Source organism: Peromyscus eremicus, unplaced genomic scaffold (assembly GCF_949786415.1).
Source record: "Peromyscus eremicus unplaced genomic scaffold, PerEre_H2_v1 PerEre#2#unplaced_57, whole genome shotgun sequence".
NCBI classification, from domain to species: domain Eukaryota; kingdom Metazoa; phylum Chordata; class Mammalia; order Rodentia; family Cricetidae; genus Peromyscus; species Peromyscus eremicus.
The window spans coordinates 1,004,455-1,031,329 of NW_026734301.1; the positions used below are offsets into that span (position 1 = coordinate 1,004,455).

The 26,875-nt window shown below is 44.1% G+C and overlaps 1 long non-coding RNA gene across 2 annotated transcripts; it reads right to left on the bottom strand.

The window, feature by feature from the left end:
• Nucleotides 1-1,304: 1,304 nt before the first annotated feature.
• Nucleotides 1,305-23,089, bottom strand: LOC131901218 (uncharacterized). 2 transcript variants are annotated; one of them, XR_009376435.1, is made up of 3 exons: nt 22,692-23,088; nt 20,568-20,709; nt 1,305-1,769 (listed from the first exon to the last, which is right to left on the bottom strand). It is a non-coding gene; the product is annotated as an uncharacterized LOC131901218 (long non-coding RNA). The 2 variants fall into 2 exon arrangements; XR_009376436.1 differs by lacking the exon at nt 1,305-1,769 and adding an exon at nt 19,265-19,774 and having other exon boundaries at nt 22,692-23,089.
• Nucleotides 23,090-26,875: the final 3,786 nt, after the last annotated feature.

Below are 26,875 nucleotides of genomic sequence, written 5' to 3' on the forward strand. Positions count from 1 at the left end.
CCTCTCCTTCTATGGCCTCCCCATCCCCACTCTGAAACTCTTCTTTTGGGGGTAGAAAGGTGACAAGGTCTCTCTCTGTAGTCCTGGAACTCACTCTATAGTCCAGGCTGGTCTTGAACTTACAGAGATCTACTTGCCTCTGCCTCCTAAGTGCTGGGATTAAAGATGTCTGCCACCACACCTGGCCCAAAACTTTTAACTCTGCTTTCTTAGTAATTCTCACCATATGGCTAGATATACTTAAATTTTTTTTTTGAGACAGGGTTTCTCTGTGTAGCTTTGGCCTTTCCTGGATCTCGCACTGTAGACCAGGCTGGCCCGAACTCACAAAGATCCACCTACCTCTGCCTCCCAATTGCTGGGATTAAAGGCGTGCACCACCACCGCCCGGCAAAATTTTCATTATATATATTGTGTGTGGATGTGTGCAGATGTGTGTGGATGTGTGTGTATGTGTGTGGATGTGTGTGCATGTGTGTGCATGTGTGTGGATGTGTGTGCTGTGTGTGGATGTGTGTGCATGTGTGTGTGCATGTGTGTGGATGTGTGTGCATGTGTGTGCATGTGTGTGCATGTGCCACAGAACATATGTGGAGTCAGAGGACGACTTGCAGGATGTTTGTTCTCTCTTTCTACCAAGTGTGTCCTGGGGACTGAACTCAGGTTGTTGGGCTGGGTGACAAGTACCTTTACTGGCCATCCCACAGGTAAATATTTTGTAATGTTTGAACACGAATCCTGTGAGATAGACACTCATTTATTTTTCCATGAATGAAACCAGAGCTGTAGTCCCACAGCAGAGGATGGGGATTCACATTTAATTAAGTATTTAATAAGTATTTGTAGATGGATGAATGATGACATGTCTGTAGCTAGAGTTTTCTTGCCTGGCCCATGGTCAAGGCAAATCTCTCTCACCTGCCAGTCCCACAGCCTCAGACCCAATCAAGTAAACACAAAGACTTATATTGGTTACAAACTGTATGGCCGTGGCAGGCTTCTTACTAACTGTTCTTACAGCTTAAATTAATCCATTTCCTTTAATCTATACTTTGCCACATGGCTCGTGGCTTACCGGCATCTTCACAAGCTGTTTCTCATCCTGGTGGCTGGCAGTGTCTCTCTGACCCAGCCTTCCACTTCCCAGCTTTATTCTCCTCCTTGTCTCGCCTACACTTCCTGCCTAGCCAATGGCCAATCAGTGTTTTATTTATCGACTAATTAGCAACACATTTGCCATATAGAACATCCCACAGCACATGTGTTTGGCACACAGGAGTCTTGTAAAACCTACTTGTGTGAATACTGTTAGGTCCCAAACCTGGACAAATGGCTGAGGTGCCCATTAGCATATCAAAGCAGATGCTAGCCACCAGCTTCTCCCAGCATCCCTTAGTCCCTACCTGTTACAGGGTATGGCTGGCATACTCTCCCTACCCTAAACTGCCTTTCCCCCAGCTGCCCTTCACTATATAATCCAGCCATTTGGGTTACTTGGCCCTTTTGTCTACCTTTTACCCTCTTGGCTCAGGCCACCATTGAGGTCAGCAGCTCCTTTCCCCTGTCTTCAAGAGGCCTAGCTCAGTCTAGCCATGTCCACTCTGGACTCTCCCAGATGTCCCTGCCTCTGACTATGCTGTCCCACATATCTATAATAAACTTCTCCTCCAACATACCTAGGAGCAGCCATGTCCTTCCTTTTTTATTTCTTCTTCTTCTTCTCCTCCTCCTTCTTCTTCCTCTTTTTCTCATTCATCTGGTGCTGAAACCTGGGGGAATGTCATAAATGAGTTCCCTTCCAGGGAGCTCAGCCATTCTGAACCAAGCTGCGGATCTGACTCTCCTAGGGTATATATGGATCAATTGTTTCTGCTGGCTTCTGCCACCCATAAGATTGGATTCCAAATTCTAGAGCCTGATTCTTCAGCTACTGCTTCCTTCTGCTGTGGGATGTCTTTCTGCGTACTGTAAATATGTGTTACTCTCATTGGTTGATAAATAAAGCTGTTCGGCCAATGGCAAGGCAGAATAAGTTTAGGCGGTACATTCAAACTGAAGACAGAGATGAAGAAGGGTGGAGTTATGGCAGACACTTCGAGCCACCTAAAAAGCAAGATGTGAAAGAACTGGTAAGCCATGGGCCATGTGGCGATACATAGATTAATAGAAATGGGTTAATTTAAATGTAAGAGCTAGCTAGTAATAAGCCTGAGCCACTGGCCAAGCATTTATAAGTAATATAAGCCTCTGAGTGATTACTTAAAAGTGGCTGTGGGACTGGGTGGGACAGACAAAAGCCTCTGATTACATCCTTCCACCTTTTTTCTAACCATTTGCCTTTAGTCTACTCCTTGTAAGTGTCTCTCCGGACTCTGGCCTGCTGTGCCCTCCACATGGGCACCTCTACACTCTGTACATGTTTCTCCTCTGGCCTGCTGCACCCATGTGTACATCTCCCTTTTCTCCTGCTCTCTCCCCTCTCCTCTTCTGGATAAGTGTCACCCCTACCTGAATTTGTTTACTGTTACTACAGTGTCAGGAAGCTCCTCTTGCCCACACTGGGCTCCAATAACAAAGACAAGGCCTTTCCTCTATGATTTGGAACATTCTTCAATCTGACGAGTTTCCCATTCTGCTTGAGATGCCCCATGGAAATTCTTGTCTCAATGACACTTTATCCACTTCATCTCTTCCCTAGGAAGCTGCAGTCCAGCTTTCAGAAGCCTGGGACCCTTTTCCTTCCTTCCTCCCACTCTACCTGATCTTTCTCTCTTGTGAGCCTTCCTGGGTCTATACATTGTGAGTTTCCTTATCTCTTCCTTCTAGAAACTGCAGCCCTAAACTTCTGTTCTCAGCTCCCTCCTAAAGTTTCCTCCAACCCCTGGGAGCTGCCTGCTCTGTCTGTTCCATAATCCCTCCTGGCACCCACCCAAAACCCCCACTCCCCCCCCCGCCCCAGCTTCTGCTCTCAGCACCCTGTTGGAGCTTATAGAAATTCCCTCCACTTACTTCCTCCACGCAGGTTTTATTACTACAGCTTGGCCTCTGTATAGGTCAATGGCCAAAAACTGGCACACTTGATTTCTGAATTCTCACAAATCGTAACAACTGCCACTGCACAAACAAATGATCCCAAATTTTTATATCTAAACTTGCTCTGCTCTACGTTTCCAAGTCTCTTATCTCTAAGGTTCTACTTCCTACTCTGTTTGTTTGTTTGTTTGTTTGTTTGTTTGTTTGTTTGAGACAGGGTTTCTCTGCTGTCCTGTCACCCACTATGTAGACCAGATTAGCCTCACAGAGATTGCCTGCCTCTGCCTCCTGAGTGCTGGAACTAAAGGCAAGCACAACCACAACCCAACATCAAAAGATCTCTTAAGACTATGCTGTAAACTCTATCTTAGGATTTGTAAGTTCTTTGGGGTCTGATTTAAAAATCTATAAAATCTGTCACAAAATTTGGATTTAAACTTATAACAAAAGGCTTATAATTAAAAAATCTGGCTGGGCGGTGGTGGTGCATGCCTGTAATCCCAGCACTCGGGAGGCAGAGGCAGGTGAATCTCTGTGAGTTCGAGGCTAGCCTGGACTACAGAGCTAGTCCAGGACAGGCTCTAAAGCTACAGAGAAACTCTGTCTCAAAAAACCAAAAAATAAATAAATAAATAAAATAAAAATCTATACATGAGTATATATGTGATTCAACTCTTGTTTAGAATATCCTGTGTATGTAACTTAGATTCTACTCTTGTTTAGGAAAATGCATGTTTTTAAATAGCAACCATGTGGTTCTCCTGCATCTTGGCTGATGACCTCATCAATATGGAAGCAACCATGTGACTGTCAGCCATCTTTACTAAGGTTAAAGAGTGAGGGGATCCCTGCAGGTGTCAGACAGGGAAGTGAACTGCTCAAAGAGATAAGAATGAAAACCCTGTGCAGATTGACTTCATCAACTTGGATCAGATTTCAGGAAGCCTAACACCAGATGGTTTATTGTAGGTATATTTAAACATAATATAATTTGGAAAAGGGTCTCCAGCTAACAAAATTCCCATAATTCCAATTCCAGGTGTACAATAAAGCTTAAGATGTGACTACACAGAAACTCTTTTTACAAAGTACATACGACATGAGGGTGGGTTTCTTAGTTAAAAGACCTAGAATCTAGTGTGGTCTCTGAGGATAGCATAGAGGTCATCCAGCCATAAAGAGTGTGTGACATCTCCCCTAAGGATGGATAATGGTCTAGGGAGGGAAGAGTCATAGGGAATAATCATTCTGGGGAATTTGGGTGGGGGCTGTCCCTTCAGATAGTAAAAAGATCACCAGGTCATTAACAACCTCCACTCTCAGCTTTCCGGATGGAATGGAGGTATTTGATTTTATCTCCTCCATTGAGGAGACACTCCTGCATGATTAACATTCTTGGTTCTCTTAGTGCTTCTCTATGAGTACAAGGCCTTTCTGCCCTCTACAAAAAAAAGTGCATGCCATGTGACGTCACCATCTTAAGATGGCAACATGGTATAAAGTAACAATTACAAAACTTCCCAGTTTTACTGAGCCCTCTGCTTATCATTGTCTCTCCCTTCAGACTAAGGAAAGAACAGACCTCTAAAATATTTTAGACCAGTATGGATTTTTGTATGATGATAAAATTTTAAAGCTATAAAGATCTACTCAGAATAACAAAAATTGGCTTAGAGATTTACACCTAACTACTTACATCTTTGCTAACTGTTCAACAACAGACTTCTACAATAGTTATATAAGTAACAGCATACATTCGATAAATAAGATATATTTGGTAAATAAGATTTATACATTCCTAGGGTCTACTCAGGTTCACAGTAATGTTTGCCTAGCTTCTTTGTCTTTGTTCACTCTGTTAAGCTTTAGCTATTTGGATAAACTAAGTCATGTAGGAAACTATGATATTCTATAATAGTATACTGTAAAAGTCCCCAGTCTCTCTATGGGCTGTATTTATGGTTTAAATCTTCAACTCAAAATTTTAAGGCTCAAACTTACAGAGATAAGTCTGTAAATCTGTAATCTTATGAAAGCTACAAACTTACAAACTATTATGTAATTCATTTAGTAGCAAGCTTTATTTAGTTTTCTGTATGTGTTTTCAAGGTTAAGCCTAAACTCAGGTATACTTAATAGATAGTGGTCCTCAAACTCTTCAGAGTGCTGCAGAATATGTTTTAAAATGTTAAAGAAAAAGCTTCCTATTATAGAGACACTTTCAGGGTGATTGTCCTACTCAGCCTGGTCAAAGGTCAGTCCCCCACATTCCTCCTCTACAGGAAAATCTCTCAGACCTGGGTCTGACCGTGGAAGGCCTGCTGCTGTGTGGTGGCTGAAGATTAAATGCTGTCCCATATCGGGGCTGAAGACCCAACACCACTGCCTAGCCATGGAGACAACAGGAGCCTAGAGCAACCTCCATAATGGGGAAGTTTCTGTCAATTTTTAATTGATACATTTTAATTATACCTCCTGCTATAATTTATTCTTCTCAGGTCTCTGATGATATTGACTGACTGTACTAGCAGCAGCAAGCAACCAGCCCCTCCCTCAAGGCTACACCTCCCTCAGGTGTAGTTATTACTAGAGTTATTACTAGGTCTCCAGCAGAGAAGGACAGTTTACCTTGCTAACAGACTCCTGAAAAGAAATAAACCCACAAAACAGGTTTCAAAGTAACTTTTTACTATTCCTTTATTTAAAGGAACTTGCTTTGCAATGACCGCTCTCAGTAACCAACTGCCTGTGTCTCATGGTAAATGGTTGGATGGGAAAAAAAGCTTAAAGTTCATACGAGTTGTAAGAAAGTGATTTAGCCGGGCGGTGGTGGCGCACGCCTTTAATCCCAGCACTCGGGAGGCAGAGCCAGGCGGATCTCTGTGAGTTCAAGGCCAGCCTGGGCTACAAAGTGAGTTCCAGGAAAGGCGCAAAACTACACAGAGAAACCCTGCCTCGAAAAACCGGAAAAAAAAAGTGATTTAGCCTGCAGTGGTAGTGCATGCCTTTAATCCCAGCACTCAGGAGGCAGTGGCAGGTGGATCTCTGAATTCCAGGTAAGAAATGCAAAAAAATAAAAACACGTTTCAGATTTCTTTCCCTCTCTATGCTATTGTTATATTAAGACTTAAACGTTTTAGAGATTTAACATTAATCAATGAAGCTCTGATGAGTTGTTGTCTAACTCTGATAAGCACTGGCTACTATTATCACAGTCACAAGCCCAAGATTTTAAATTTCCTTTGGTTGTCTTAGAAGTATATAGACTTAAAAGTGCTTCTCATTGTGCTAAAAACATCTCTGTCTAATCTATATATTCAGCCATCTGGAACGAGTGTTAATACTTTTTTTTTTTTTTTTTGGTTTTTCGAGACAGGGTTTCTCTGTGTAGCTTTGCGCCTTTCCTGGGATTCACTTGGTAGCCCAGGCTGGCCTTGAACTCACAGAGATCTGCCTGGCTCTGCCTCCCGAGTGCTCGGATTAAAGGCGTGCGCCACCACTGCCCAGCTGAGTGTTAATACTTTTAACCCAGAATCATTTTGGGGTCCCTGAGTTTCTCCTATAACTCAAAGGCATGATGAGTCTACTGCCTTTTCTACAATGTGGATTTTAGTACAGATTACAAACAGTGGTAATGTTAACATATCTAAAACTTTTATCTCTTTTTAAACTTCAAAAAATTCGTGTGTTAATCCCACCAATGAAGAATAAGCCCACTACCACAGTTGAAAGCCAAATTTGAAGCAAGCTTTAATTAAATACTGGGCAGGTAGATAAGCTCTGGGCAAGTCCATACCCAGGTACCCAGAAAATGGCCCAGAATCAAGTAGGGCAAGGGCTTAAGAAGGAAAATCCGTAATTCATTGCACTTTCCATTAGGTCCAATCAGGGGCAAGTGTACATCCTGATGTATTTCTTTCCTATGTACTTCTCACCACATGTGATCAAGCTCATCCGGTGCAGATGGGTCAAACAAACTTGTTTAGGGGAGTGAAAACATGTGGCTTGTTATCTCCCATAAACAACAGCCGCCAGCATTTCAGGAACTATCTAACCTTGGGCAAGGGGCTTGCAAATCAGAGACATTTTCGTTCCATGGATCTCTAAGGCATGGTAATTAAAACTTAAAATGTAACTTTGGCTCTCAAATAAGCTTCAGGGAGTCAATGTGGATCCATCCCTCACAGTCAAACGGACTCTAGGTAAGTACTCTTGTCAATCAACAGACTCACCTACTGCCTATTCTTGAGGGTAGGATCTTTCCCTGGTCTTGGAACTCCCCTCTCCCAACTGCCAGGACCATAGGTCCAAAAGTTTCAAATGTACATGCAAGATAAAATATTTCCCCTAAACTCCTTAACTTTACCGTCTCTCCGTGGTCTACCTGTCCCAGTAGATTTCAAATCAACTGCCCACTGCTCCAGCAACTTGTCAGCCCCAGGTGTTCCCTTGGAATCTACCTCTCAGGTGGCTCCAAAGCATCTAGCTCCAGGCAGTCCAGCTTCGTAAACTGCTCAAACACTGCCTGCACTTACCTAGCCCCAGATAGTCCTGTAGAGCCTAGACAGTAAGCAAAACAACCTTTATTCCTCTCCCTCTCTCTCTTTCCATCCTTAGCCAAAACCCCGCCCCTTACCCTAAACTTCTCCAGCCCAGGGACTGTAAGTATAATCAAGCCATTTTGGTTTCCTGGCCCTTTTGGTCTGTACTATACTCTCTTGGCTAGTCTCTTGACCCAGGCCACCCCTCTTCTTGGTCAGAGGTTCCTCTCCTCTCTCCCTTCTCTGCACATGGACCAGCTCAGTTTGGTGATGTTCACTCTGGACTCTCCTACATGTCCCTGCCTCTGGCTATGCTCATCATATCTAGGAGCAGTCATGTCTTTCCTTTTTTATTTCTTCCTCTTTTTTTTTCATTCAAATACCCAGGAATAGTAGTGATAATGGGGGCAGAAAGCTTGGGTCCTTTGCTGCATGGGCTGTGTGACATTTGAGTGATAGCACTCCCTAATGCTTTTGCTTTGGGGGTATTGTATACAGACTGTGGGATCACTCTCAGGTAGTTCACACTGGTTCTTTGTGTGTGTGCACATGTGTGCATGCGGAGGTCAGAGTACAGCCTCAGGTGACATATCTTGGGAACCTTCCACTTTTTGTATGAGTCAGAGTCTCACATTGGCTTGGGACTTTGCCAAGTAGGCTAAACCACCTGCCTATTGAGCTTTCAGTAATCTACCTATCTCTACCTCCCTCTCACTGGAATTAGAAGTGCATGCTACAGATGTCCAGCTTTCTTTTAAAGAAGGGGGAAAAAAAACAAAGATTTCCTTAATGTGATTCTATGTGTCTGAACGTTTTGTGAGCATGTATGTATGTGTACCATTGTGTGCACAGTGCTCAAGGAGGCTGCAACAGGGCATTAGATCCCCTGGAACTGGAGTTACAGTTGTGAGCTGCCATGTGGATGCTGGGAATCAAATCAGGACCTCTCCAAGAGGACCAAGTGCTCTTAACTACTGGGCCACCCCTCCAACTCCATGCCCAGCTTTTTACTTGGGTTCTGGGTATCCTGGCTCAGGTCCTGACATTTGTGAGGGAATCAATGGGCCAAGTGAGCTGTCCGTTTCCCTTGCTGCACACTGTAGTTCTAGACTGAGTGGGTATCAGAGCTATTCATAGACATCTCAGGGGGAAGCTCAAGAATCTGTCTTTGAATAAGCATTTACTCCTCAGCTCCCTTCTCAATTACAATGGCATCTTAATAGGGTGAACAAAATGGCTTCTTCCCAGTATCTGATCCCATGAGTCTCAGCGCTCCCTCAATTCTGCTCAGGCCTTCTCTAAAGTTTAGAAGTCATGACTTCACAGGTAAGTGCCAGTACCTGCCCTCTTAAAGGTTACTTTTACTCTGTCTCAGGCTGCATCTCTGTTCTGGGAGTTGAGCTTAGCAGATCACTCTCTAGTGTTTTGAAGATTTTTCAGTCCCAGGCTCATCATTCAAACACATATTCAACATTTTGACTTTAGTGACATTTAAACTCAGTCTACCCAAAGCAACTCAAATTGTCCCCTTCTGATTTCCTAGTGAACAAAAGTTCTCTGGAGAAGCTATCTCCACAGTAACATTCCTGCAGAAGGCTTGGCCTTGCTTGGCTAGAACCTTCTGATTCTGAAGACAAGCAACATTGTAAGTCAATTGAGATGTCTTAGGCCTTGTAATATCAATGATCTTAACTCCGTATCTCACCTAACATTCTTATTACTAAACTTTTCAGAGGCCAGCCATGGCGGTACTCATCTGTGATCCCAGTATCTGGGAGGCAGGAGGATTGCCATAAGTTTAAGGTCAACCTAGTATATTGATACATAGAGAAACCCTATCTCAAAAAGACAAAACAAGGGCCTTAGGAGATGGCTCAGTAGGTAAGCGTGTTTGCTGTGGAAGCAAAAGGACCCATGTTCAAATCTTCAGTACCCATATGAAAGCCGGCCAGCTATGCCAGCATGTCCCTATGGTGGTCCAAGACTCTGAATCAACCCAAGCGACACAAGAGGTTACCAAAAAAGCAAGATTTAATGCAAGACAGCATAAAAGAAAGAGGGAAGAAAGAGGCCGATCAATCAGGATCACAAAACAACCTTGGAGCTGAACTGTGACCGAAGTGAGTTGAAGCAAGTATTTAAGCATAAAAATCATAGACATTTGTTGACAAGTTACAGTTCCAATTTTCACCAGTCGGAGTTCAAAGATTGGGGGCTTTCCTTAAGTGTTTCATCGTTGTCCATGGACATCCAGAACAAGCTTGTCAGTCCAACCAATCAGATTCATTTGTTCCTTCTGTTGTTAGGAACAGCCATGGTGTTTCTAGAGAACTAAAGATGCATAACAACTATTTCTATGGTTTCCGGAAGAGGTTGGTCAGCAATTGGAGAGTTTCCAGCTCCCCTGAGGCTTGGGAACCTGAACTTTATTTCACCCTACAGGTAAGATGGAGTCTGAAGTCAAAATGCCAGCACTTAGGACGGGTGCATTTGGTCTGTATCCAACATCCCAACACTTGGGCAGCAGAGAGGGCAGACTGATCTCAACAGCCTCCTGATTAGGTGTGCTAGTTCACTTTCTATTGCTGTGGGGGAAAAGTAGACAAAAACAGCTTGGGGAACTGTAGCTAGAGTTTTCCTGCCTGGCCCACGGTCAGGACAAATCTCTCTCACCCGCCAGTCCCACAGCCGCTCAAACCCGACCAAGTAAACACAGAGAATTATATTGGTTACAAACTGTATGGCCGTGGCAGGCTTCTTGCTAACTGTTCTTACAGCTTAAATTAATCCATTTCCATAAATCTATACTTTGCCACATGGCTCGTGGCTTACCGGGATCTTCACATGCGGCTTGTCATGGTGACAGCTGGCAGTGTCTCTCCCTCAGCCTTCCACTTCCCAGAATTCTTCTCCTTGTCCTGCCTATACTTCCTGCCTAGCCAATGGCCAATCAGTGATTTATTTACTGACCAATCAGCAACACATTTGACATACAGACCATCCCACAGCAGGGAACTCAAGCAGGTCTGGGACCTAGGGACTGGACCTGAAGCAGAGGCCGTGGAAAAACCCTGCTTACTCAATTGTTCCCCAAGGTTTGCTCAGCTCGCTTTCTTACACAACCCAGGACCACATGCTTAGGGGTGGCACCTCACACAGTGGGCATGGCCCTCCAGCATCAATCAGTAATCAGGAAAATGCCCCCACAGCTCTGTCTAGAGGTAAATCTGGTGGAGACATCATAATTGAGGTCCTCTCTTCTCAGATGACCCTAGCCTGTGTCAAGCTGACATAATACCCAAAAACTAACAAGCATGCCAGATTAGCTGAAACAGCAAGCTTCAGGTTTGCTCAGAGAGCCTGCCTCAGAAAACAGGCTGTAAAGTCACACACACACACACACACACACACACACACACACACACACACACACACGGGCGCGCGCACCCATGCACATACACAATGCATAACTATAAGAAAAGTTAAATCATGACATTCATAGGAAGATGAATGCAACTTGAAATCATTATGTTAACAAAACAAAACAGGACAAACCCTGCATGCTTTATCTCAAATGATATCTGTATGCCATTATGTATGTGTACATAGACGTGTCTGCGTGTTTATACAAACTTCTCAGAATCTAGCTTAGCCGACTTCTAGCCTCCAGGACAGCTTGAGAATGCTCTGAGGTGACATCTGAAAGGGATTAGCTTGCTGTGCTGGAGCCCACCTCTCTGATGCTCCATATTTATTGGTAAATGTATTGTTTTGTGAATTTCTGTTCCCTGCTGACAACAGAAATTTATGCAACCCCTTCCAGGATGGAAGGTGTCACTTAAGGTAATGGCTCTGTGTTCTCTAGGCCACAGTGACTTGTATTTGGCTCTTGGTTGTCTGTCCAACTTTTCATTCATTGGGCTCAGAATGCCATTTCTTCCAAGAGAGCTCTTTTAGCCAACAGAAGACAGGCCCCTTGGTCTGGCACCCACCACCTCCATCATCGCTGCTGAACCTCAGCTCTGAGATACTCGCTTCACCTTCAAAGTCACCAACAGTTCGGCAAAAGGAGTTAGGAATGTGATTCCTGCTGCCTGCGTGAGCCAGGACCTATCCAGGAGGGGCTGCTTCTTTAGCAGAGTTCAGTGAGTTAGTTTCAGGATGAAAACTGAATTTCCATTTGAGTTCCAAGTTGAAGCTCAAAGAATTTTAAAAATCCACACCAGACTGTGGTATACAGAATGAAGCGTATGAGCAGAAAGCTGCCTTCCACAGCCAATTGATTGAGATGGGCAGTACTTGGAATTTCTAGCTTTCTCAGGAAAAATGGCAGAGGTTGACTTCCAATGGGTGTTTTTGTATGGTTGGTTTTGGTTTTTCGAGACAGAGTTTCATTGTGTAGCCCTGGCTGTCCTGGAAGTCACTCTGTAGACTGGGCTGGCCTGAAACTCACAGAGATCTGCCTGCCTCTGCCTCCCACATGCTGGGATTAAGGAGTGCACCACTGCTGCTCCCTATGTGTGTTTTTGAGTGGAAATTTTAAAGAGACTCCATGAGCCAGGGAGACACACTTACCTGTTAGACTTTCTGATCATTTTTGGAGCAGCTCATTACCTTCTAGTAAGATGTAGTTGTGGGTGGTTTGAATAAAAATGGCCCCTACAGGCCCATAGGGAGGTGTGGCCTTGTTGAAGTAGGTGTGGCCTTGCTGGAGGAAGTGTGTCAGCTGGGGCAGGCTTTGAGGTCTCAGATGCTCAAGTCATGCCCATTGCGATCCGGATGTAGAAATATTACCTCTTTCTCCAGCACCATGTCTGCCTGCCTGCATGCTTCCCACCATGACAATAATGGACGAAACCTCTGAACTGTAAGCCAGCCCCATTTAAATGTTTTCCTTCCTAAGAGTTGCTGTGGTCATGGTGTCTCTTCACAGCAGCAGAATCCTAAGATAGTAGTTAAATCAAAACAGAGACATCTGGAAATGCCACGGAATCACTGACTTCACCATGTCCCAGGACAAAACTACAGCCATTTAGTTTAAGGGTTTTAATTGGCCTTATCTTCATTACCTTCTTTTTTTTTTTTTCTGAGACAGGGTTTCTCTGTGTAGCTTTGCGCCTTTCCTGGAACTCACTTGGTAGCCCAGGCTGGACTCGAACTCACAGAGATCCACCTGGCTCTGCCTCCTGAGTGCTGGGATTAAAGGCATGCGCCACCACCACCTGGCGGCGGCTTTATCTTCAGATTGTAAAACTAGGCCATACATACTTCATTTCTCAAAATACAGTGAGCATTCCAGTGAGGTAGGTGGAGGTTTCTTTCACAGACACAAAGGGGCTGAAGAAAGTGGAAAGAAGCATGTGATGGGCCGGGCGGTAGTGGCACACACCTTTAACGCCAGCACTCGGGAGGCAGAGCCAGGCGGATCTCTGTGAGTTCGAGGCCAGCCTGGTCTACAGAGCGAGCTCGATCCAAGACAGGCACCAAAGCTACACAGAGAAACCCTGTCTCAAAAAAAAAAAAAAGAAAAAAAAAAAGAAGCAGCAGCAGCACCACAGGAGCAGACTGGTCATTTGAAAGTTCCTCCCCTTGTGATATATGGAGAAACAACATCAGATTGCCTTTGTGCATGTAAGGATTAAGGCAGAGGCCGCTTCATTACCATGCCAACTCAAACAGCTGTTTCTGAGAAAGTGGAACAAACAGTTCCAGTTAGTGGTAAGTGAATCCTTTTTGGGGTTTAGCAAAGAACTCCAAATGACTTCCTGCAATTTCTATTCAGCAGCCATATTTTTCATAGTAATGCTTTCATTCCTAAAGGTATTTTAAAATCTTTTAAAGATTTTAAATTTTATTTTAAATGAGTATATATGTGTGTGTAGAGACTGGGTATGTGCTCCTGAGTGCAGACTCCTGTGGAAGCCAGAAGAGGGCTTTGGGTCCAGTGGAACTGGACTTTCAGATGTGTGCTGGGGGAGGGTTGTGGAGGTGGGTGCTGGGAACTGAATTTGTGTCCTCCCTCTACAAGAACAGAACCTATTTTTAACTGCTAATCATCTTTCCATCCTCCCTCCCCCGACACCCCCACTTTAAAATCCTTTAGAAAATGTTCTAGGGCTGGGCACAGGGGTACATACTGTAATTCCAGAACAGGAGGGGTAAGAGTTTGAGGCCAGGTTGGAGAATGGTGGTCTCTGTCTTTAATCCCAGCATTGAGAGGCAGAGGCAGGCAGGTCACTGTGAGTTCAAGGGCAGCGTGGTCGACAAATCAAGTGCCCAGGCAGCCAGACCTACACAGTGAGATTGTCTCAAAAAACAACAACAACAACAACAAAAAGAGTTTAAGGCCAGTCTGGGCTGCACAGACACTGTCTTCTAGGGTTCAACAACAGCAAAAACCCACAAGAGAATGACTATTTTTTTTGTTGTTGTTTTAACACAAGGTTTCACTATGCAACCTTGGCTTTCCTGGAACCTGCTCAATAGAGAAGGCTGGTCTCAAGGAGAACCACCTGCCTCTGGGATTAAAGGCGGGTGTCACCATACCCAGCCTGAAAGAGTGTGTGTGTGTGTGTGTGTGTGTGTGTGTGTGTGTGTGTGTGTGTGTGCGCGCGCGCGCGCACATGCGACTGCAGATGACCATTAATCATTCAGCAGCTCCCTTAAGGGTCAAAGTTAAATTCAAGGTTTGACTGTGACACAGAAGAAGAAAAACAAGGATAAACAGGGCAGTGTCTACCTCAAAAGCCGCTAAATCAACGCTGTCCCAGTCCGGTGAAAGCTTTGGTTTGAGGCCATAGAGTAGCCTCAGGTTAAAACCGAGCAGCTTTCCCCTGGAGTCGGTGCCCTAGGGCTCACACCTTTGTGGGGTGGGGTGAGGTGGCGGGAGCCCCACCAGCTGAGTCGCACATAATAGGTGCCTAACAAACAGTCATCGAAGCAGCTCCCGGTTTTCCTTGGCAGATTCTGGCTCAAGCCTACCTCGACTACCAAACTCGAGCGTGGGCAAACTGAAAGGTTCGGCTGGGCAGCGCCCGCCCGCCTGTGCACTTGGCTCTGACCCTGCCAGGTGCTAGGAGGGCGTGACGCGCTGCCCGCACGTCTCCTCCCCGTCCTTTGGCCTCCGAGAAGCGCGCAACGACTCCCACGTCCTCGGCTGAATTCCGGTCCGTAAGGAACACGAAGCCGGACCCCGGCGAGGCCCGGGGCCGACGGAGCGGTGAGCCGAGGATGCACGGGCTGGGTGGCGGCCCGGAGGATGCGCAGGGCAGCCTGAGCTAACGCTGCCAGCGGGAGCCCGAGCCGGCAGGCGGGCGAGCCGCTTGCTGGGGCGCGGCCGCGGATCCAGGTAGCCGCCGGGCGGCCACATCAGCGGCGTTCGGCGGCTCCGTCGTGGCTAGGTGTGTCGGAGGGCGCTGGAGTCGCGGCCGGCGGGATCTGAGACCGCCCCGACTCTGCCCAGCCCTGCCCGCCGCTGCCCTCGGGCTCTGCGTCCCACTTGCTCAGGAGGCCACGGTAACCAGGAGCGCACACTGAGGGATGGAGGAAGGTGAGCTCGGATGCAGATGCTGGGAGGCGGGCGGTGCTCACCCCCGGAGCCCGCTTCGGGGCTCAGCAGCCTCGCCACCCTGTTCTTGGCTATATATGAGTGTAAAATATGTCTCAATTTAAGAAGCCTCAGTGTCCATTTATGGCGAGAGCTGGCATGTTCGGATGTGTTACATATTATATTCTTAGGTATGTTACACCTATGCCCTCTTTTTGTAAATGGACGTTTGATCCACTGATACATCAGGTGGCGAACGTGCTACTTATCCCTCCAAAATGTGGCTTTTCGTACATTCATCTAGTTTTGCAACTGTCACCACTATCCAGCTCTTTTTCTCCGTAATCTCTAAAAGAAACCCCGTACCTGTTAGTTGCTACCCATTCCCTCACTATGCCAACCCATTGACAACCACTAATCTTTCTGTTCCTATGCATTTGCCCTTAGTGGACACTAATGAAATCTAACAGTATTTGGGGGTTCCCCGCCTCCTCCATTTAAAGACAAGATTTTGGCTCTTCCCTTAGGGGAGCAGTTCTGCTGTATAGTTCAGGCTAATCTGAATTCGTGGTCCCCTTGCCTCAACTTCCCAAGTGGTGAGATCAAGGCTTTTGCCACACTCACCTAATATGTGTGTGTGTGTGTGTGTCTGTCTGTCTGTCTGTCTGTTTTTTTTTCTGGCTTTCTTTACATAGCCTAATGTTTTCAAAGCTCATTCATGTTGCAACAAGTGTGTGTCTGTCTGTTCTGTACTTTTTTAAAGCTGAATGTCTATCTGGATGTGGTCACTATCACATCCATTCACTAGTTAATGAAGTTGTGTTGTTTTTCACCTTTTAGCCATTGGATATAATTAATGCTGCTACAACATTTGTGGATGTGTGCTTTCAGTGCCCCTGAACACAAACCTAAGCAGGGAATTGCTCAGTGCTTAACTTTTTTGAGAAACTTTTAGGCTTTAATCAAAGTTGTTGCTGAATTTTATCCTCCCACCAAACAGTGCATGAGGGTTGCGGTTTCCTTAAATCACCAATGCTTGTCAGTTTTCACTGTTTTTTAGCCACCCTAGTGGGTGTGACTTGGTATCTCTTTGTGATTTTAATTTGGATTTCAGACCAGGGATTAAAGCAGTCTTTCCCATGCTTATTGGCCAAGTGTGTGTCTGTTCTGGAGGGACGGCTAATGAGATCCTTTGCCCCTGTTTTTGCTCTTTTTTGTTGTTTTTGTTGTGGTTGCGTATAGGAAAAAATTTTAGATTTTGGATCGATGCAGGTCATACTTGGGTAAAAATTGACTAAGTGCCATTTGAGTCTTTCAGAACACCCTTTACCTGGTAATTCTTGGGCATTGTTGTCCTTTCTTATTTTTAGATTTTTTGCTTTCTTGAGAAAAGCCACAGGAGGTCAGGAACTGGGTCCTGATGAGACTTACGTTACTGTTTTCCTATATCCTGTGTTAGCTTGAAAAGTCCAACTTATCATTAACTACAAGTAATTTATGGTGAATGTTGAACAAATTACTCGAACAAAATTTCATGTGCGTCTGTCTCAGTAAAGTGAAAGGTCTTTCTCCCCACTTCAGTTTGTGTAGTTTGATTGCAGTTCTGATATGTGTGGACGCAAGATATATTGTTTGCTTTTTGAAGTAAAATCTCTCACGCTAGCCCTGGCTGGCCTGGAATTCACTGTGCAGATCAGGCTGGCCTTGAACTTGCCGCAGTCCTCCTGCCTCTGCTTCCCAAGTGCCGGGATTGCAGGTGCGCACCGGCACACTCAGTGACATCATTTTGCTGGTGCTGAGGTTAAAAGCCACCTGGAAATGAATGAATGCTGCTGTGCTTTCTGTATGGTTGACTGCGGAGTGTGTACAAATCCAGCCTCAGTCTTTCTTTCAAAAATTACTAGAAGGGATGACATTTCTCTGAACTCGAGTTCAAGATCAAGTTCTTGACCTCATTGTTGCTAAAGAAAAAATAGTTAATGAAACTTGCTGAATGGTGAAGAATAACTGTATTCAAGACCATTGTAGCAATATAAGGGCCGTGACAATGGGCTTGGCACTGGGGAGACAGATTGGGTTTAACCCTGAGTGAGCTGTGGTTAGCAGGAATTTATAGGTGAAGAGCAGGGGCAGGGGCCGTGGATAGAGATGTATAAGAGGAAGCATTCCCAGTGAGGGGGAGTCTGAGTAAGTCATCTTAGGATGATGATTCCTGCTGAAGACAAGCCTGGGCTCTGGGACACTTTGGTGAAGGATGAGGACCTACCTCCATCACATACCTGGGGAGGACATTCTAATTAAACTGGCTCGGCAAGGCTCTTTGCTAAAGATGAAATTTGTAAGATGTATGGAAGACTCAGGAAACTGAATAGTTTGGTCATGCAAGCAATCTGTTATTGTTGAAACATATGCTATACAATTTCAGGCGCTTCCTAGAAAAGGAGGTTAAAGATTTCTCAGGAGACATATTGGAGAGCAAGGGGTGAAAAGGATGGGAGAGACGGCCTAATCCTGCTCTTCATCTGTAACTTACAAAGCAAGTAATCTTTAACTGTGCTTATGCCTCACAGCCTTTATTAGAAATCAGCTGACAACATCACTATGTAACCTCAGTGTGCTTTTGCTTTGATTTACCTGTGAGCTTAACACTGAAAGTGTAAATATCGATCTGTTATTGATTGTCCCCCGCATGCCCAATAGATGCTTCCCCTCCACTCCCTGCAGTCTTAATACCACTTGTTGAGAACAGTTCCTTGTAAACTGGGCATGGTGGTACATGCCTGTGATTTCAGCACTGGATCTCTTGTGAGTTTATGGTGAGCCAGGGCTGCCTCCTGAAACCCTGTTACAAACAAAGAAAATGACCCCCCAGCAAAAGTGTCTACAAGTAGATGGCCGTGCAAACTGACATGTTTGGGGGAATCGATCCCTGGTTGTTTTTTGTTTTTGAGGCAGGGTCTCTCTTATGTAGCTCTCACTGTCCTGGAACTCCCTATGTAGACCAGGGCTCCTAGAACTCACTTTGTTGACCAGGCTGGTCTTGAACTCCCAGAGAGAGATTCACCTGCCTTTGTCTTCCTAGTGCTGGGATTAAATGTACCACCTCAATTCCTCAATCCCTGGGAAATGATGGTCTGAGTTGGCTTGCCTGATTTATGTAGTGGACTTCTAGGGACCCCCTCAGCTCTGTGAAATTACTGTAGTTAAGTTTATTTACCTTTAAAATGCATAGAAATGAACATTGATAATCTCTGTGGACATGTATAATGTATGTATATGTGTATATAGATATACATATGGGAGTGGCTAGAACTGTCTAACTCTATTTTGATTTTTAAATTTTTTGTTTGTTTGTTTGTTTGTTTTGCTTTTTAGAGACAGGGTTTCTCTGTGTAACAGTTCTAGCTGTCCTGGAACTGGCTTTGTAGACTAGGCTGGCCTCGAACTCATTGATATCCATCTGCCTCTGCTTCCCAAGTGCTGGGTGGGATTAAAGGTGTGCGCCACCACTGCCCCACGATTTTTAAATTATTTTTATGCATGTATGTTTGCATCACATGCATGCCTGCCGCCTGTAGCAATGGAAACCCTAGTGGTTGTGAGCTGCCATGAGGGTCCTCGGGAAGAGTCGTTAACCACTGAGCCATCTCTCCAGCCCCATCTATTTTAATTTTAATGTGGGTGGATTTAGTCATATTCCTTACTTCATGATCAGCTACTAAGGACATAGGAACTTTGTGTTAAGGAAGAACAGGACAGATAAGTATTGAAGACTGTTTTAGCCAGGCTTGGGAAGCAGAGGCAGGAGGATCGCTCTGAATTTGAGGTCAGCCTGGCCTATATAGTGAGTTCAAGGATAGCCAGGGCTGTGTAGAGAGACCCTGTCTCAAAAATGAAACAAAAAATAACTAAGAAAATTAAAATTACAGAAAGCACATTCTAGAGTTTTGGACAAAACTTGATATATTTCAGAAAGTGTGGTTCAGATGATGAAGAGGAAAGCAGGAACAAGAAGTAATTGGAAGGTAAGGCTATAGTAAGGACAGAGATTTTGCTCCAAAAAGATATCTGAGTAGGAAAAGTGGGAAAACCTTCTTTACTTAATTTAGTTCTCACTCTTTTTTCACAAGTTCTGGTCGTTATTTGCCACTCTTTTTAATATGTATTCTCAAGGACTTACTTTTGACTGAACTCAGAGTTAGAAGTGGAAGCTCCCAGTGAGGATAGCCTACATCTCTTAGCAATCTGTTCCTGGTGTTTATCTTAATTCATATTCCCCCCTCCTCTGTCTCTCTCTGTCTCTCTGTCTCTCTGTCTCTCTCTCTTTTTCTTTTTCCAATACAGGGTTTCTCTTTGTTGCCCTGGCTGTCCTGGAACTCCCTATGTAGACCAGGCTGGCCTCGAACTCAGAGAGATCCACCTGCCTCTGCCTCCCAAGTGCTGGGATTAAAGGCGTGCACCACCACTGCCTGGCTGTCCTTCATTATCTTGGCCATCATGAGTTTAGCATATCCTGCAGCCTCCTTGTTTTTCTTAGTGTGCTGTTTCTTCAGAGCAATGTCAGCGTTTGTGGTGCAGGATACCAGAAGTAACAGGACTCTGAATCTTCGGTGCTTTGGTCCTGGGCTTCTTCCCTTCTTTGTTTAAGGGCTCCCTGACAACATATTGGCAGGCATCATCTTCAGAGAGGCTGAAAAGCTTTCGGACCTTGCTGGCTCTTTCGAGCCCCAACTACCAAGATGAGGACCAGGAGTATTCCTCCCCTCTTCTTGCAGTAACCAAGTTGAGAACACTCAGGTTGCATCCACAACACATCCTCGAACACACTGGTGCTTCCTCTTGGCAGTTCTCTTTGGTCTATAACAAGAGTGTCCCTCACTGAACAGCGGGCACACTCTACCATGGGCCAAGACACCTTGCTCCATGGGAAAACCTCGTTTGTCGTTCCTGCCACTGATTTGGACCACGTAACCCTAACACTCTTCACTCAGCGCATCAGCAGCTACCTCTGTGGCCTTGTGCTTCTCTCATAAGATGTACAACATTTGCATTTCCTTTACCTCAGTGGGTTTCTAACAGCCCGTGGCTGGAAAGGAGACAGGCATCTTTATCTAGACATGACTGACTGCTTAGGAGATGCCACAAAAAAAGAGACTTCTTTTTGAGACAGCGTCTCACCATAACCCTTGCTGGCCTGGAACTTACTATGTAAACTGTGCTGAACTCAAACTCATAGGAATCCACTTGCCTCTGCCTCCTAGTGCCAGGACTGAAGGTATGTTTTGCTGCACCAGACCCAGTCCTTTGTCTTTCTCCATGATGGCCTCTCCTAAGGCCCAGCAGTAAGTCTAGGGTTACTGTCATTCATGTCGGGAGTTTTTCAACATACTAATTACCTCCCCCTCCAGAGCCTAGTAAAATTAAGATCAGGCCTGGGGGTACAATACCGTGACAGCATGTTTGCCCAGCTTGCAGGAACAGCTCTTCAGCAGCAGCAGAAGTTGAGATCAAGCAGAGTACGGTGGGGATGCCTGTAGTTCCAGCTGCTCTGGAGGCTGAGGCATAAGGTTGCCGAGTTTACCATCACATCTAAAGAGAACAATAGAGATTAGACTTAAAATACTGATAGAATATTCTAAGATTCACTTCTGGTAAAGCCAGACTGAAGAACTAAGCTTAAACCCACACTTGGTTTCTTTTCCTTTTTTGTTTTTTTATTTTTGGTGTATGTGTGCACGTGGTGTGAGCATATGCCTGTGCGGTTGTACGACAGGTGTCTTGCTCAGTTAGTCTTTGCCTGATATCCTTTAAGTGAGGGTCCCTCATTGAACCTAGGCATCTGCTGACAGGTAGCAAGCCCCAGCAATCATCCTGTCACCATCCTGGGGTGACAGGTACAGGTGTGGCCACATCTGGCTTTTTGTCATGGGTGCCGGGGATTCAAACTCAGGTCCTTGTGCTTGTATAACAAATGAGTCCTCTTGCTCAGTGAGCTATTTCCCCGGCTCTGAGTCAAATGTACTCACTCAGATGAAGTTGTAGTGCCTGAAAAACTCCAGGAAGGAAAACCCTGGGCTTTCCTGAGCTTAACTGATAGGCGTTGGGTGGAAAGGAGGTACAGGCAGGCTCATCAGACCTCTGTGAGTTTGAGGCCAGCAAGCTCTATATAGCAAGTTCTAGGCCAGACAGGGCTACGCTGAGACTCTGTCTCAGAAAGTAAATAAAACAGAAAACAAGAATATGTTGTATAGCTGGGCAGTGGTGGCGCACACCTTTAATCCCAGCACTCGGGAGCCAGAGGCAGGTGGCCTCTGTTCGAGGCCAGCCTGGTCTGCAAAGAGAGTTCTAGGACAGCTAAGACTGTTACAGAAACTTTGTCTCGAAAAAACAAAAACAAAAAAATGTTGTACATAGATACTGCTAGACCCTAAGGGTTAGGGTCTGTTATTGGGATTTAGTTAGCTGTCTTAAGGAATTTGGGTTTATCTTAGAGGAAATAAGATGCCATTGAGTCTAGTCAAGACCTGGTTGATGAGATTACTATCTTCTGAAGATCTCTTTAGGTTCTTTGTCTTTCTCAACTCACTCATGAACTTCAGATTTCTGGCTAGTGATACAGGTATTTCCAGAATCTCATTCCAATCCAAAGACTCTTCCCATTGTTTTTGTCAGTAAGACCTCCCATTTCATAAAGTTCCTTGTTTGCCTTCCTTTCTTGGCTCCAAGATGGAAAGGTCTGAGAGCAGATCCTGCTTCGGCCTTTTCACATCGCGTCTGTTAACCAGCATATTACCTAGTGCATAGTAGGGACTAAACACCTTTGTAACCAGCATAATACCTAGTGCGTAGTAGGGACTAAGTTCATGTTCACTGAATTAGTTAGAACTAATAGATTAATTTCATTTATTACCCTAGTATTTGAAATATACATTGTGCTCCTAGCGTGGTGGCTCATTTCTGTGATTCTAGCATGTGGAGAAATTGAGGCAGGAGGCTTGTCATGAGTTTGTGGGCAGCCTCAGAGAGAGACCTTATCGAAAAAGAAAACAAAACATAACAAAGGGGACAGGGTCTCTCAGCAGGTGCAGGCTCTTGCCACCAAGCCTGACAACCTGGGTGTGACCCCAGAACCCCTAGAGTGGTGCGAGAGAACCAACCCCTTGAAAGGAGTTCCCTGACTCATGACGTGATACACACACATTCACAGACTACATATATGTACACATATGCACACACACACAAATAAATGTCAAACTAACTACAACAATGGCACTGAAGTGTGGTGTCACACACTGTAGTTCTGGCACAGAACTCCGGGTTGGCCTTGTCTTCACAGGAAGTTCCAGGCTAGCCTGGACTACATACTAAGATGCTGTCTCAAAGAAACAAACATCTCAAAGAAACAGCAACAAAAGACAGAAGGGGAATATTTCCCAGGAGCAGGAATGGCTTTGAGGTTTCTAGTTATACTGCCTTTAACAAAATGGTTTTATTAGAATTTTTTCTCAGTTGAAATACTAGGGTGAAACTAAATTCACTTCATTAAAAGATAACCCAAAGTTTTCTCTTACCATAAAACAGTGGTAGGGAGGATGGGAAGGTGCTGGGGATGGCGAGCTCTCCAGCAGGCCCAGGCTTTGGAAGCAGGAAGATCAGGATTTCAAGGTCATGTCAACTACATAGTGGTTCCAGGCCAACCTGATACACCCCAAACCCTGTCTCAAAACAGCAGCTGCAACGGTGAACAATAGTTAAGGCAGTAAGTCTTGTTTTTCCTGAGAAGTCTAGAAGAACGGTTCAGGTTGCCCACAGGAACAGGCGCTCTTGAGTACTAACAAAGGCAGCTTTGTACAGACGCTGGAGACAAAGGGATAAGATGGTTAAAGTGTATCAATCACCAGTCCGGGGGAGAAGTTTTGCTCTTGGAAGTGGTAAAATTAGGACATCCATACGCCAGAAGAACTTAGGGGAAGAATTTGGATGATGTCAGTCATTTCTAGAGAACGTTTCCGCTGTCACCTTACTGTGACTTCACAGAATTCAACCGAGAAACCGAGCTGTAAAGGTAAGAGTCCTTTGGTGTATGGTTCTGATAACTTGGAAGAAGTTTTCAAAGTTTCGTGAGAAGTAGAGAGACCAGTTCAAACTCGTTATCTGTAGATTTTTGAGGTATTGAAACTTGGCTAGTTTTGTAGTAAGTTTATAGAGATATATTTTAGACTGGACCGTCAGAATCGAACTTTGTTAATATGCAAATGGCCTTATAATACTCACTGAACTAAACTGAAGCTGTTAACGTGTAGATTTGTAAAATGTACTTCTCTGCGCATGTGCACGCGTGTGCGTGTTTGTGTGTGTGTGTGTGTGTGTGTGTGTGTGTGTGTGTGCGCACGCGTGCACGTGCCATGTGCGGGGTGTGTCCCACGGGCACAGGCGGAGGACTGAGGACACCTTGCAGGAGTGGGTTCTCACCTTACACCATGTGGGTCTTGGCAATCGAATTCAGGTCTTCAGGCCTGGTGGCAAGCGCCTTTATCCACTGAGCCATGGCACTGGCGCTGTGTAATTATACCTGAGGAACTCAGACATTGGAAAGTATTATGCACAAACTTGCTCATTTCATTGCAGTGTAATTTAGTCAAGAGAGTCAGCTCTAGGGAAATGATTCATTAAAATGTGCCAGCCCTTTGAAGGGATTTCACCGGCTCCCTGGCTCTTCCCCCAGGGGTAAATGCTTTGAGCACTTAGATGCCTCTGTGCTTTCCTCCTGGCTAGGAATTCCAGGTCTTCTCTGGATGACCAGCTGATGTCTGGTCACTTGAGTGTGTGACTTTGACCTCGCTGTTCTCTGTGTGTGGCTTTCTGTCTGTCAGCCATTATATCCCCCATCTGTTTGTCTTTCTGTGTATGGCTTCCTGTCTGTCCACCATTGTATCCTCCTTCTCCTGTTTCTCCTCCCCACACCCCAATTTCTTTGAATCCTACTTGTCCTTTAAAGCTTTCAGTCTGGTGGGCACATTTGTCAAGTCCTGGGGAGTACATGAAATTTTGTATCAAGAGCTCATAGACAGGCACAGAACTGAGTAATTGGGTGCAGGGGGTAGGTGCTTCGTCTGTTTCACGTGACATGTAGAAACAAAACTGCTGTGGCATGCATATCTGAGGTGTCAGAAAACGTGTGTTCACTTACTTAGTAGAGCCAAGTGAGTTCACCTGTGAACCAGAGTGGACTCTTTGTACCCTTGGCCTATCTATGTGCTGGCTACAGGAACATCTGGAACACCACAGTAGCTTCCATGTGTCCTAATTCGAGCAGAATTAGGACAGCCTGGAGCATTATTAGGTGACGACCAAATTTACAATGTAATTGTCACTGCTCATGCATTCGTTATAATTTTCTTCATAGTTATACCAATAATAATTGGAGGTTTTGGTAACTGATTAGTCCCTTTAATAATTGGAGCCCCAAATATAGCATTCCCACGTATAAACAATATAAGTTTTTGATTATTACCACCATCATTCCTTCTACTACTAGCATCATCCATAGTAGAAGCAGGAGCTGGTACAGGTTGAACTGTATACCCCCCTTTAGCTGGTAATTTAGCACATGCTGGAGCATCAGTAGACCTTACAATTTTTTCTTTACATTTAGCCGGGGTCTCCTCAATTTTAGGAGCTATTAATTTTATTACAACTATTATCAATATAAAACCACCAGCTATAACACAATATCAAACACCACTATTTGTATGATCTGTCCTTATTACAGCTGTTCTATTACTACTTTCTCTTCCAGTTCTAGCTGCAGGAATTACAATATTACTAACTGACCGAAATTTAAATACAACATTCTTTGATCCTGCTGGAGGAGGAGACCCAATTCTATACCAACACCTATTCTGATTTTTTGGTCACCCTGAAGTTTATATTCTTATCTTACCAGGATTTGGAATTATTTCCCACATTGTAACTTACTACTCAGGTAAAAAAGAACCATTTGGCTATATAGGAATAGTATGAGCAATAATGTCAATTGGATTTTTAGGATTTATCGTATGAGCCCACCATATATTTACAGTAGGGTTAGATGTAGACACACAAGCCTACTTTACATCTGCCACTATAATTATTGCCATCCGAACAGGAGTAAAAGTATTTAGTTGACTAGCTACACTTCACGGAGGGAATATTAAATGATCACCAGCAATACTATGAGCTCTAGGCTTTATTTTCTTATTTACAGTAGGAGGATTAACAGGAATTGTATTATCAAACTCTTCTCTAGACATTGTTCTCCACGACACATACTATGTGGTAGCCCATTTTCATTACGTATTATCCATAGGAGCTGTATTTGCTATTATAACAGGATTTGTCCATTGATTCCCACTATTTACAGGTTATACTATTAATGATACATGAGCCAAAGCCCACTTTGCCATTTTATTTGTAGGAGTAAATTTAACTTTCTTTCCACAACATTTCCTAGGATTATCAGGCATGCCACGACGATACTCTGACAACCCAGATGCTTATACCACATGAAACACAGTATCTTCAATAGGATCATTTATTTCACTCACTGCTGTACTAGTGATAATTTTTATAATCTGAGAAGCTTTTGCTTCAAAACGAGAAGTCCTATCAGTAGAGTATTCATCAACAAATCTAGAATGATTACATGGCTGCCCACCACCATACCACACATTCGAAGAACCTACCTACGTAAAAGTAAAATAAGAAAGGAAGGATTCGAACCCCCTAAAACTGGTTTCAAGCCAATCCCATAACCTCTATGTCTTTCTCAATGAGATATTAGTAAAATAATTACATAACTTTGTCAAAGTTAAATTATAGAATAACATCTATATATCTTATATGGCTTATCCATTCCAACTAGGTTTACAAGATGCTACATCACCTATTTTAGAAGAATTAACAAACTTTCACGACCATACTTTAATAATTGTATTCTTAATTAGCTCCTTAGTATTATACATTATTACACTAATACTTACCACAAAATTAACTCACACAAGCACAATAGATGCACAAGAGGTAGAAACAATCTGAACTATCCTTCCAGCCGTTATTTTAATTCTAATTGCACTTCCATCCCTTCGAATTCTTTATATAATAGATGAATTTAACAATCCTGTTCTAACAGTAAAAACTATAGGCCATCAATGATACTGAAGCTATGAATACACAGATTATGAAGACCTATGTTTCGATTCGTATATAATTCCAACAAACGACTTGAAACCAGGTGAACTTCGATTATTAGAAGTAGATAACCGAGTTGTCTTACCAATAGAACTACCAATTCGTATACTAATTTCATCAGAAGACGTACTTCACTCATGAGCCGTCCCATCTTTAGGATTAAAAATAGATGCGATCCCAGGACGCCTTAATCAAGCCACAATCTCATCCAATCGACCAGGACTATTCTACGGTCAATGTTCTGAAATTTGCGGTTCAAACCATAGCTTTATACCTATCGTCCTTGAAATAGTACCACTAAAACATTTTGAGAACTGATCTGCATCAATAATCTAATTTCACTATGAAGCTTAAAGCGTTAACCTTTTAAGTTAAAGTCAGAAAATAATATTTTCCATAGTGAAATGCCACAACTAGATACATCCACATGTTTTATTACTATTCTATCATCCACAATTACCTTATTTGTACTTATACAATTAAAAATTTCAATAATTAACTTTCCACTAAATCCTTCAATTAAAAC